The sequence below is a fragment of the Rhinopithecus roxellana genome, chromosome 18 (genome assembly GCF_007565055.1).
Source record: "Rhinopithecus roxellana isolate Shanxi Qingling chromosome 18, ASM756505v1, whole genome shotgun sequence".
Taxonomy (NCBI): Eukaryota; Metazoa; Chordata; class Mammalia; order Primates; family Cercopithecidae; genus Rhinopithecus; species Rhinopithecus roxellana.
Window position 1 is genome coordinate 41,125,392 of NC_044566.1, and position 14,212 is coordinate 41,139,603.

The 14,212-nt window shown below is 34.7% G+C and overlaps 1 protein-coding gene across 6 annotated transcripts in view; it reads left to right on the forward strand.

Annotated features, from left to right (window-relative positions):
• Positions 1 to 14,212, forward strand: part of INTS6 (integrator complex subunit 6) — a 120,472-nt gene that overhangs the window by 25,866 nt on the left and 80,394 nt on the right. The window contains exon 1 of one of the 6 annotated variants that reach the window (XM_010363813.2): positions 6,076 to 6,298. The exons of the other annotated variants lie outside the window; for them this stretch is intronic. The gene's annotated coding sequence lies outside the window, so the exon portion shown is untranslated. Of the gene's footprint in view, positions 1 to 6,075; positions 6,299 to 14,212 lie in introns of those variants that run through there. 6 annotated transcript variants of the gene reach the window in all.

Sequence of the window (14,212 nt, forward strand, 5' to 3'; positions counted from 1 at the left end):
CTCTTGTTGGAGCAAAGAGAAAGTTATCCTAGATTAATTTTTGCTAAATATTGTGAGATATTGTGAAATAGTCTAGCCTAAATAATTATGTGATTTGTTTTAAGGAGCTTTTCAATTCATAGAAAAGCATAAAGATGCTTTTTGTATTGTTCTTGTGTGTGTGTATTGTGCATGTGCATGAATGCTAGATGTGATCTGTATTCTGGTTCCTACTAGGGAATAACAATTTTGCCTTTATATCTGTCTTTTCACATCTCTCAACCTTTGCCTCTGGCAGAACTTGATTCTTTTTTAGATTTATTCAGTGTGTGAATGTGTCATTAATTTCCACATTAGAGATGTGTGTACTTAATTCTTGGTTGGCTTGTGGCTGCTGTTGGTATGACCTATTACTTGTTATCGAGTTGTGTATTCCACCTGTATGATATCCTTTGCTTAAGAGTCATGTCATCCAGCATTGTGTATTATATCTGTTCTACAGGAGTAAATGTTCTTGCTGCTTTAAAATCATCCTTATGTCATTTGAGGAAATATAGAACTCATTTAGTCTTATATTTTACAAATGAGGAAATTGAGATCCAGGGAGTCGGAGTGATTTGCTTAGGTTATAACATTTGTTACTGCCAAAATCCAGATTAGAATTTATCAATTCCAAACACATTCCAGCACCTCCAGACCAGTGCTTTCTTCCTCATATGGCTACTGCCTTTTTGCTTGATTCTAATTTTGTGTGTTCTTAAAGTTTACCTTCTATTTACCTGATTTCGTATTTGTCTACTTCAGTTTTCTATATAAGTGTCTTTTTAGTATTCTGTTCTTATTCAGTTTTCCATGAAAAACTATTATGACCAGAGCATTTCTAGGCAATGAGGATAACAAAGATAAACAGGACATATCTGGTTCTTAATATTTAAGTTCACAGTATTATGGGGGAAATCACCTATTAAATGGTTTTATGAATGATAAAATAGGGATACATACTAAGTGCGTGGGAGTACTAAAGCAGGGGAAGGGTTAATATTACCTTTAGTGTGTCAAATCTTGTATAATGTGAATTTTTATAGTATAATTTCATTTTTGAATGACTGAATTCAAGAATCTTACGGATGATTTGGCATAGGGTGTGGCTCCTACCTTATATCTGTGAATTTTAGGAAGAAGCTCAGTGTAAAGTTGTTTTGAGCCTAGAAAATAGTTTTTGTAACCTTAGGAAAAACGTGGTGCCTTGTTGTCTCTTGACCTGGCTAAGTATATATAGGCCCAAATGAACCAATTTCTTACACCTTGTTTGTCAGAAAAATGTAGGAATACTGTTCTCTGGGACAGCTCGTCACTTAGCAATGTGTTATGAATTAGGAAAGAAAAGTAATAGCTGTATTATGAATGAAAATCTTGAGCTGCATATGATCATTTTACGTTAATTTATGATTTTAATTATATCCTTGGGCCTCATTTAATCAAAGTCCAAGCCATTGTCTGAGGTGTCATGAATGTGTTTCTAGTGTAGTATTTTTGGATAACTGTTTAGGATTTTTGATGATTCTTGGATTGAATTTTATGTGTATATATTTGGCCTTTCTTTTAATGCAACTATCTGATAAAACTGGTTGTTTGCAGCATTTTCACTTATGAGGAGTGTGTTAGATAGGACTTTGAATTCTGAAACATGAGAAAACTATATTACTTATTTCATTAGTAGTTACCTTTGATGTTGATAAACATACCTGTGTCCAGATACTCAGTACTGTTTGTCATGTTATATAACTGATATATCAAATGTTTTGGTAGAATCAACAAATTATAATTAGAGTTATTGAAAAGGATTTTCTTCTGATATCTGCAGATAATCCTCTCTAGTACTGCTTTGCAATGGGAAACTATTCAGTACTATGATTCCAGGAACACATGGCTAACGAATATTGCTCAATAAAGGAGCCCAGAAGAAATCCTGCCAGTACTTTCTTAGCGATGAATGACATTCCAGGATAGTGTAGCAGTTATTTTTCTCTTCCTTGAAAGTGCTAATAGTAGTATTGTCTTTCAAATATTGAGATTTCTATATGCTGATGAGTTCTTCTGCATCTCTTATCAACGTTATGATTGCCGTGGAGGCTAACACTGAGAGAAGATATTTGCAGCCAAAGTAATCTGTTGGGAAGAGTTTTACTTTCTTATTAACTGTCCCAGCTTTTTAAGCCTAACTAGGACAACTACTTTTACAACTTCATGAGATAGATATTCAGAAGGGTATGTCTTCATAGAAAGAGAATGAGTAGTCTCAGCTGTGTATTCAAATGGCTGTAGATTGGGGTCTTCTTTTCCAACTTGTCGGTTCTCAAAAATTGATGCAAAAGTCCACCATTCTTTGAGATACGGATCATTCTAGGCAGTGTAAATGGGTTTAGTTTACTTTAACTGGCAAAGATTATAATTATGATGTGCATTTAATTCTTAATGATTAAAACACAGGCCAGAAATTTTTGAAATCAGTTTCTAGTATCTGAAATGATTAAAAACACCATAGCTCTCTCCTCTACCTCCCATAAAATGTTTTTATTCACTAAAATCACTAAAAATATGTGCCAAAGGGTATCAAAACTCTGATTTTATTGTATAAAGACTTTTAAACATATATTTAAAATAGTTGGTTTTCCCAAGACACTTAGAATTTTGGAGAACTTTCTCTTTTTTAAAAAGATCTGTAAGGAATTTTGAGGGATGCCGTAGTGGTGTGATAGAAAATATCAAACAAATGTGTTGGAATTTTCATGTTTATCCCGTAGTAGCCTCTTCATAGTGATATTACTAGGGACTCAGTAACAATCTGAAGATTAGCTCTAGTCTTACTGATTTGGGATTCAGATATTCTAAATATATGCATAACACTACTGTATATGTTAGTCTCTGTCAATTCATCTTTCTAAAAACATTTAATAAGAATTTTTTGAATGTAGATCATTTGTATTTCTTTTTCTACTCATATTTTTGGCCCTGTTCTCTCAACCCCTGGATTTATTACTGCTGGTATGTTATAGGAATATATACATCTGCAATTAGTAGTAGTTTAAAAATATGTAATTATAATAATGCATAATTAAAGAAGTTGATGAAATATTTCAATTTAATATTATAGTAAATTTTCAGCAATTTACATTTGCAGTACTCTTATTGATATACTTTTCTTCAAGATCGTGTAGTAAGAAAGACTCTTGAGTACTTCTAGACAAACACAGCAATGGAGAAATTTAAAAGAAATGATGGTTGATCATTCTAACAAACCTGTATGGCTACAGTAACTAATCTGCTTTCTAGAATTCCTTGTTAAGATACATCAAAATAGTTTTTATTCAGAGGGTGAAGCAGTTTCACCCTGTGTTTATTAGCCTGTCAGAACCAGTAAGCAATAAGAGATTCTACATATGTAAGGAAAATTTTATTTAGAGATGTTTCTATTATCCAATTCTAGCTCTTACATATATAAAGTACTGTGGTATTTAGAACAGTAATTTTGAAATGGCTGCATCAAAATCACCTGGTGTACCTTATAAAATACACATGCCTTTGTTCTTATTCTGGAAATTTTGTTTCAGTTGATCTGGGGTAAGGACCTGGGAATCTGTATTTTTAGAGCAGCCCATGTGATTCTGATGTACAGTCAAATTTAGAAGCTATAGTTTTAGAACACAATCTAACCACAATTTTTTTAAGCTACACAATGCATGTGAAAATGAACAACTTTTAACAAAACAGATTAGAAAGTTAGAAATGTTTTTGACTTAGAAGACCACCAAAAAGTATTTTTTTAGGATAAAAATAATTCTTGACCTTTAGAATTGTTAAATTTGGGAATGGGTTTCCAAGGGGTATGGAACTGGCCTTCTGTGAATATTTTTAATAGGATAATTTCTAATTTGCTTGGTATTTTAGAATAGGTTATTGAATAACCCCCCAAAATTAACTTCTGTGCTGACTGCAGGCAATCTGCAGTTACTGCTTACAGTGTGCTGTATTGAGGACTCTCCTTAGACCCCATATATGAGGAGAGAGGTCCATGAAATTAGCATTACACACACACGCACACACACACCCCCACATACCCTGCCTTACCAGATGAGAGCAGTTTATACAGAATTGTTGATACTTACACTTAATTTTCTAGACGGTTGCTGCAAAAATACCTTTCCAGAATGAATTCTTTAGATGTTGAATTGTGAAAGTATATTTTAAATTAATTCAGCAACGGTTTTCCTTGTGATACATAGTAACTTTGGCTGTGTATAAGAATAGTGGCAGCTCCATACATTTATATTTAGTTCTATATTTATGTTCTAGGTACTGGGGACACACAGATGGAATTAAGCAAGGCTAGAAAACATATTATCTTTGAAGACAGGCAAGTAAATAAACATTTGTAATACATTAAGATAAATCTCATGGCAGAAATAAACAGAAGGTTCTGAGACAGCATAAAGAAAGGAGTAAAGTGTTGAGGGAAGAGTAAGGAATTGAGCCATGACATTTCAGGAAGTGGAAACAGTATGCAAAAGCATGAAGACTTGAAAACAGTGTATCAGGAGATTATAAATTGTGCACCTGGAGTATGGAAAGTATAGGTAGGAAGAGTAGAAGCTTGAAATGTAGGTAGAGGGCAGATAGTAGCACCCTAAGGAGACAGGACTTCATTCTGTTAGCATTTGCAGGGAAGGTATTGAAGATTTTAAACAGGTGAGTCACATGATCAGATTTGCATTTTAGTAAGGTTACTGTGCCAGCAAGGTAAAAGATGGACTGGGAGGGTGGTAAGATGGGAAGAGTTAGCAAACTACGTGTAACAACCTAGAAGATATGGGGAATGCCAAAACTTAGCTAGTGCTGGACAGGAAGGCAGAATTCTGAGAGATTTGGTAGGTAAGCTAGGCAGGTTTTCAAAGATGATTTGTAAGATAGGAGAAAAAAGGCAAAGTATTTGACAGGAGTCCTGAACCCTAGGGTCCATGCTTGGTCTGAAGAGAGTTTTGTGAATTCCCTGACATCCATTGTCCATCTGTGTGCATGAACATTTTTCTGGGTAAAGAGATCCATACCTTTAATCATATTCTCAAATAAGTAAAAATATACTGGTTTAGTATTATTTTCCACTTTCCAACTTGGGCATCTATGTGGATATTTGGTAGTGTTAACTGAGATGTGGGTGATAAAAAATAAAGGAGAAAGGAAGATAAAGTAATTGACAGACAAAGTATCATTACCTTTTGGGTAAGGATGTTTTAAGGGAGTTATAATCTAACATTTAAGACAATTACCTCAAAGATTTTTTTCTTGCCTTTTAACATTATGTTTTAGGAAAATATTTTGTATTTAAAAATTGAAATGAGCAGATTCTGATAGTTATTTTTTTTTTTAATTTGAAGCAGATTTAAATAAGCCTTAAATCAGCTTTTAAAGTTTGTTTGAAATTTAAGGACATATGATATGAACATTTAAAATTGTTATTTCAAGCAAGCATTGAAAATTCTACAGAGTGCTAGTTTAAGAGCAGTGTGTGTATGTGCATTTTACTCTGTGTACTAGTGTCAAGTAAGTTAGAGGACACTAGCCTAATTTTTTATTTAATAGATTGGCAGTTTTCTATTAAACTTAGCCTGTTTGGGTGTTTCATGTTTCTCCACGTTAGATTTCAATTTTGAGAGAATGAAAATGTTGAGTATGTGGTCTTCTGATGTTGCACACTCTCCTGTAAATAACCCTTAGGCTGCTAGTCATTTATAAATACCTTGATTATACTTATTTAGCTGTATTTCCATAGTGATTTTATTTAACTTTCACTTTCACTTGTTCTTTTCAGATGTAATACCATAGATATCAAACTTTAGACTTTTATATTAGGAATAACCTTAGTGTAGTTACTACAAAGATATTGAAACTATGGGCTTTATATCAAGGCAAGGCTGCATTTTGTTCTAGACAAGGCTATTTTGGTATATTTTTCCCCGCGCTCTGTCTTTTCAGATTGAATTACTGATTTTTCCCCCTTTGTTTTGTTTGTTGTGGTTTTGATGTTTTTTTTCCTTTCAGCTAAAGGAGCAGCCCAGTGGTTTTCAAGAAGTGCCAAAGTGCACTGACTGTCTCATGATGACTGGTGCCTCAGGGAGGGTCATGATTCCTGGATACAGGATCGACCTGATCCTGGATGTCACTTCAAGCAGTCAGATCGTGGGGAAAAGCCTTGTCTAATGGCTAGCCTTCCTCAAAAGTCTGATGCTAGTCATCTCGGAAGGCCTCAGAAAAAGCCTTAAAGGTGAGCAGAGTAGAGTGTAGTTCTCTCTGGGGGCTATGACTATTTGTTGGAGAATCTGATTCCACATAGAATGACAACCCTAACCTGATAAATCCAGATTCAATTGGTAATTTAACTTTGAGCTTATAAATTGGTTGATGATTATCCGATCCCAGCTTTTGAGTTAGTAGAACCACCTTGCTAAGCTTAAGATCTGTAAGTGAGGGACTTGGTATTTCCTGAGGTTCTTCACAGCTTTAGGTTAGTATCTGTTGTCTTAGACAGAAATAGCATTGCTATTATAGCTAAGGAACACTTTGGTTACAAAATTGCACATGGTTAAGTATGGATAGTTTTTTTTTTTTTTTTTTTAATTTAGCTAGCAAGGTATTCTCTTGATTTGTATATTTATTAGATACCAATTATTTATCAGGCAGTTATTTATCAGGGTTTGGAAGGATAAGTTTGCATTTGCTTTGTCTGTTATAATAAACTTTTCTATAAAACATAGCTACCTTTGAACCAAGTTTGGATTTATGTAGCTCATATTTTATTGCATTCTGTTGAAGAATATTAGTACTACCTGCATCATTTCAATGACATTTTTAGCACCAGAAAAAGATTCTCCAGAGATGTTTTGAGTATTTTGGAAAAAGTTTAATTCTAGGCCTCTTTCTCTGTGATTTGAAGCACTTACAGAACTCAGTTATTCATGTAATAACATTGATTGCTAATAACCTTGATTACTAAATTTAAATGCTAAAACTTGTCTTAAGACTTAACTTTTTTTTTTAAATTGAACCACCTATATTAGTAAAAAAAAAAAAAATACATTGGTTATGTACCATTCCCATTGTATGCATATTTTTAATTTTAGAAATTATATATGTGACTACTGTATTAATATTATTATGTTAAAAACATATATAAACATAGAACTTTAAAAAGATGAGACGAAAAAATTTATACAAAGGAAATTCTGATCTTTGCTTCTTGTATAACATGGATCATGATTTACACTAGGGGTCAGCAAACATTTTCTTTGAAGGGCCAGATAGTGAACATTTTAGGTTTTTCAGCCTATATGGTGTCTATTGGAACTACTCCGCTGTTGGAGGACAAAAGCAGCCATAGACAGTATGTTAAATGAATGAGTGTGGCCATGTTCAATAAAATTTTATTGACAAAAATTAGGCTCTGGGCTGGATTTGGTTGGTGTGCTATAGTTTGCTGATTGCTGGTGTATACCCTGTTTTGTAGACTACTGCTCTAGACCTTGGAGTTGTATTATACTACTTCTGTTAGATCCTTTTCACATTAGTTTTGGAGAGTGGATTTTATCTATGGAATTGATTTTTCCTTTATGAAGTGGGTGGAACACCACTAGTAGTCAGAGTGTATTCAGTTAAAGTGAACAGGTGCTTATTGAACAGTAGTGAAGTTCAGACACAGGGTTAGGTGCTGGCTTATGAGTTTGATATGAGAGGTACAGTTATGGCATAGTGTAAGATATAAAATTATTAAAGCACAAGCTGATAAGATGGTACAGTTGAGAAAGTGAGGCTGGAGCTGACTCTAGGAAATGTCTTGAGTTGGATTTTGAAAGGTTAATTCAAGTTTGTGAAGCAGATGGATGCAAAGACATGAAGGTCACTGAAGAGAGTTTGGAAGAACTGTATGTGCCTCAGTATTGATAGCTGGCGAAGTGTTCAAGAGAAATAGCAGCAGGAAATGAGACTAGATAGATTGGCATGGCCCATCCTGTATTCTCTGTCGAGGAGCTTGGACTTTGCCTTGTAGATGGATGGGAACCATTGAAGAGATTTTAGTAGAGGAGAAAGTTATTAGATTTGCATTTTAGAAAGATAGTGGCAGTAGCGTGGACTGTGCAAAGAGCAGGGTTTTTTTTTTTTGGCACCTCATCTGTTTTCACTTCCTCATAAAAGAGGACATGATTGTAGGTTGAACTATACCAGACATAAAATTAAGAAACTTGGAGTGCTATTTAGCAGTAAAAAGGAATGAACTGGTGACATGCTACAACATGGATGAACCTCAAAAACATTATCCTAGATGCAAAGGACCTCATATAGCATTATTCCATTTATATGGAATGTCCGTAAAGTCGATGAGTGCTTGCCTGGACATGTTTGGGACACTGACTACAGATGGGCACAGGGATCTTTCTAAGATGTTGGAAATGTTCTGAAACGGCATGATGGTGATGGTTGTACAACTGTAAATTTACTAAAAATCATTGAACACATAAAATGGATGAATTTTATGGTAGGTAATCATGCCTCAATAAAGTTGTTAAAAAATTAGAAGGACTTTGCCTTTGCAATTTGTTGGGGTAAAACTTTGTTGAAGAAAGTATTTCCATATTGCAGGTTGTCAAGTGATAGCTTTTTCCTCTGAACAAATACTGACCTTAAACTACTAGAAGCTAAAATAAAGTTTTGATTTTTTAATAAAAAATTCCTTTTGGATGTACATTGGACATTCCTAAGGATATACGTTTTAACTGTAGAGTGTAACAATAGGAACTAACAATAAATAATCAGGTTGGTATTACGTTTTATGGAATTCACTTTGACTTTAGTAATTTTTTTTGAGACAGGATCTTGCTTTGTTGCCTAGACTTTCTCAATTTTCCTTTCCTTAATAAATACGATACGAGGAGAACCTTCTTCATTGCTTATATTGGATAATAGTATTAAAGTTAGAAATAGCCTATGGGAAATTTACTTGATTTTTTTTTTTTCAAGGAAATATGCTAAAGAAAAAGTTGATATAGGATGCTTTTAAATTTGTAAATTGTTTCCTCATAATTTTAGCAGTTATAGGAAATGAATAAAAAGAATACAAAACAATTGGAAAATGGTTAATTTCATTCAATAAATATGTATGTAGGGCCTACCATGTGCCTAGGCACTGTTCTTAGAAACAGATTGTGAAGGACTCTTACTATATTACTTTCTTTTATTCCTGGCTACCAAAATAATGTATGAGGTTGAGCTTAATCATTTAAAAAAATGTGTAAACTTAAATATTTAACTTTAATTGTTTACAAGGTAATTTCACATCTCCTATAATTCTCAATTCTGTGACCGTGAGGAAAATGTCTTAGTAAGGCTAATTTCTACCTAAGAGGCAGAGCTAGGACTTGACTGTTTTATTTTTTTGGGTCCATTGCTCTTCACACTGTAGTGTGGGATTAAAAGAAAAAAAAAGCAACAGTATTGTACTGCATAAGAACAGTCATATAGGCCAGTGAGATAGAATTGAGAGTCTAGCAGTAAAACCCATGCATTTATAGTCAGTCAATTTTTGGCAAGAGTTAAGAGAGTTTAATGAGAAAATAATAATTTTCTGGCCGGGCGCAGTAGCTCACGCCTGTAATCCTAGACTTTGGGAGGCCGAGGCAGGTGGATTGCCTGAGCTCAGGAGTTCGAGACCAGCCTGGCCAACCTGGTAAAACCCCATCTCTACTAAAAAATACAAAAAATTAGCCAGGTGTGGTGGCATGTGCTTGTAATCCCAGCTACTTGGGAGGCTGAGACAGGAGAATCACTTGAACCCGGGAGGTTGCGGTGAGCCGAGATCATGCCATTGCACTCCAGCCTGGGTGACAGAGAGAGATTCCATCTCAAAAAAAAAAAAGAATAATTTTCTTAGCAAATGGTTTTGAGCCAACTGAATATGCATGCACATGCAAGAGAAGGAAACTTAACCTCTATCTTATATACAAAAATTAGATCAAAATGGGTCAAAGACCCCAATATAAGAGCTAAAACTTAGAAGAAAACATAGGCTTAATCTTCCTGACCTAGGATTAGGCAAGTTTTAGACATGACATCAGAAGCACAAAGAACAACTAGACAAATTAGACTTCAGAATTTAAAACTTTTGTTTCAAAGGATGCTATCAAGAAAGTGAAAAGATAGTAACAGAATGAGAGAAAATATTTGCAGATCATTTATCTGTGAAGGGCATGATATCCAGAATATATAAAGAACTATAACAACATAAAAATAAAAAGACAACCTAATTTAAAAATGGTCAAAGGATTTGGTTAGACATTTCTCCAGAGAAGATATACAAATGGCCAGTAAGTACATGAAAAGATGCTCACCATTATTAGTAACGAGGGAAATGCAGATTATAACCATAATGAGATAGCAGTTTACACCTACTATAATGACATATAATAAAAAAGATGGACAATAACAAATGTTGGTGAGAACGTAGAGAAACTGTAACCCTCATACTTTGCTAGTGAGGATGTAAAATGATGCAGCTGCTTTGGGAAATTGTTTGGTGGTTCTTCAAAAAGTTAAACATAGTGTTACCTTGTGGTAACTCCAGTAACTCTATTCTGGGGTATATATCTAAAGAAATGAAAACATGTCTACACAAAAACCTGTAAGTGAACATCATATAAATGTCATTCATAATAGCCAAAAGGTGAAAACAACCCAAATATCTATTACCTGATGAATGGATAAACAAAATATGATATATCCATACAATGGAATGTTATTCAGCCTTAAAAAGGAATAAAATTATCTCACATAGTGCAACATGGATGAACCTTGAAAACATGCTAAGTGAAAGCCAGACACAAAAGGCTACTTACTGTAAGTTTCCATTTATATGAAGTATCTAGAATAGGCAAATTCATAGAAACAGAAATAAGTGATTGCCAGAGGCTTGGGGTAAGGGTAGGATGCTAATGTATATAGAAGGGTTTCCTTTTCAGGTGATCAAAATGTTCTGAAAGTAGACAGTGGTGATGATTGTACAACTCTGACTTCCTGGTTCAGCCACTCTAAATAAATGAAAAACATGGAAGAACTTGTATCTTTACTCTCATACACTCACACTATTTTCCTCTCTGGTGCCTGTCTTCTTCATCGTTTTGCAACAAATTTAGAGATCATTTGTTATCTCCTTGACTTCCCTACCTCCTCTTAAATCTATTACAATCTGACTTTTGATTCTACCTTTGTTAATAAGATCACTAATAATGTCCTTATCTTCCAAATCCAAATTTGCTTTTTAGTTTTTCTTTCATGATGTTTTGCCCAACACTATTGAACACTCTTTTTTAAAGCTTCTCTTGACTTCTGTGTTTACACTTTCCTGGCTCTGCTTTGGCTTTTTGTTTTGTTTTACTTTCCATCCTTGACCTTAGTGTATTTGCCTGTCCCTAAGTGTTACTGGTTTAGTCTTAGATTTTCTTACATATTTACTGACATACTCTTGGACAATTTCATTCCCGTGGCTTTGTCCATGTTCATCTGCATAGAAGTGTGTGTATTTGGTCTAAAAGTCTTGGTGACTCAACTTACTCTCAAATAGTTTGTCAAATATTAATACTTATATATTACTGTACTACTCCATTTTCATGCTGCTGGTAAAGACATACCCGAGACTGGGCAATTAATGAAAGCGGTTTAATGGATTTAAAGATCTACATGGCTAGGAGGGCCTCACAATCCTGGTGGAAGGCGAGGAGGAGCAAGTCATGTCTTCCATGGGTGGCAGCAGGCAAAGAGAGAGAGCTTGTGCAGGGAAACTCCTGTTTTTAAAACCATCAGATCTTGTGAGACTTACTCCCTATCACGAGAACAGCATGGCAGAGACCCGCCCCCATGATACAATTACCTCCCATGGGGTTTCTCCCACAAAATGTGGGAATTGTGGGAGTTCCAATTCAAGATGAGATTTGGGTAGGGACACAGCCAAACCATATCAATTACCATTATTATTGTTGTTATATAAAAGGGAAAGAAATAAATGTGACAAAATGTAAACTGTCTATGAATCTAGATGATTCCACTGGAATCATAGCTCCACTATGACCCTGGAGCTCATAGTACAATCACTGCAACTTTTCTGTGAGATTGAAATTTTTCAAATAGAGAGATTTTTAAAAGAATTTTTTTTTAAGTGAACAGAGTTCTGTGCCATTTAGTACATCCTTTCCTTTAAAAAAAACAAAAAAACAAAAAAAACAAAAGTCATACTTGTCAGGGTATTAAGCTGCTATAACAGAATGCAGTGGTTCTTTAATTGTGAGTTTCTTATATATTCTAGGATAGGCAGATCTGTTTCGTATACCTTTTTTCCACTGCATCATTTCAGTTTGGATATTCTTGACTTTTGAATTGTTCTTGGAAATAATTAGAAAAAACTAGGGATTGGGATTGTTGGAGGGTGAAACCATAGGGAGAGAAAGGAAGTTGAGGAATTCAATCTTGCGTCTTAGAACTATGTGTGTGTGCGTGTATGTGTGTGTGTGTATATATATGGAAGAACTACATACATATATATATATGGAAGGAAGAAACAGAAATGAATCTATAAAGGCCTGAGAGTACTTACGTATTTTCTTGTTATTATCTGTTATGTTATGAATAGGACCTGTGGCTGTATTATATTTGAGAAACAGGATTTAAGAAATACCCACTAAGTTTTACCAAAAATATTAAAATTTTGTTTGCTTTAAAAAAAGCTTTTATTAAGCTTCTTTTCTATCTACATTATCCAAGCAAATCTGAATAATTGGGACTAGAGTTGGACTAGATGTTGGAGGGACCAACTTTCTATTTATTAAAACACGGGAAGATTTAGCATTAGTTTGATTAGAATGGGCGCTTTCCTACCCTTAACACACACACAATGCCTCTTTGAGTGCATATTTTCTGCAACAAAGAAAAACAAATTGACAAACATCTAGTTGAGTCTTCAAGGATTCTGAAAAGCTTCTGGCAAGGTATATTTTTTTAGGATATTGGTTCAGCTTCTCTATTTGGGACAAAAATAGCTGGTTTAAAAATACAGAAGGCTTTTCCTTTCACATCAAAGATAGAACTGGTTAGTAGTCAGGGAGGTGGAGTGGTTTTGCTCTAAGCTATTGTCTAGGGTTCCAAGTTTCTTCTACTTTGTTACTCTATCTTTGCTTTTATCTGAATGGTTGATGCTGGTTTCACAGCACATCATACAACTGGATTTCCGCCTGTGGGAAGGACTAAAGAGTGTAGAAGGCAAACAACTTCCTAATATAAGCATGACCTAAAACATAAATGGCAATTGCGATGAGAGTCCATCAACTAGAATTTGGCCACACTTAGCTGTAAGGCAGAGTGGAAACTAATCCCTGCTTGGGTGACTGTGAGTCCAGTTAAAATCTGGGGGGTTAAAGTAGTAGAAGGAAGAAGGAGAGACTAGATGTGGAGGGGCAGTTATCAGAAATTACAGGGGTGGTAAAGAAAGTAAGCTTGAAAGCTTCTTTGCTTTCTAGTGTAACTACTTGTTCTAAGCTTATCTTGTACATTTTTGCTTCAGACCTGAAATCAGGTCAGGTTCCATGTATTAGGACATGGTATATGGAGACCATAGCATGGGTTTTAGAAAAGGTTGCATTGCCATTGAGTTAATCATCATTTTCAGGCTTTTTCGGTACAGAGCTAGGAAATATGTTTTTCTGAAAGAGAAAATAGGTTAGGTCATGAATCCATACTACTATTTGCATTTCACTTTTAAGGTAGGTATTTAAAATGTTTTTCTGTCATAAAGAAACACATAAGAATGTGTTTCTGTCATAAAGACCAAAGTTTGATTCCTGGTTCTGCAACTTATTAGAGGTATCATTTTTTTTGCTCATGTTGAATTGCAGTTTTCTCATCTTTACAATGGGGATAATAACTACATCTCGTGGTTGTCATATGATTAAATGAGATAAGTGCTCAGAAATTTTTACTGATTTTATTATTCTCTATCACAATACAAAAAGGAGAGACCCCTAATTCTTCTTACCGGGGTTAGAGAAGACAGAGACACTTGTGCCATCAGGGAAGATTGTTTTAAATGGGCTGTGGAGGTTTAGTGAGAAGAAATATCCAGGTAAGGGACCCAGCGGAGGCTATG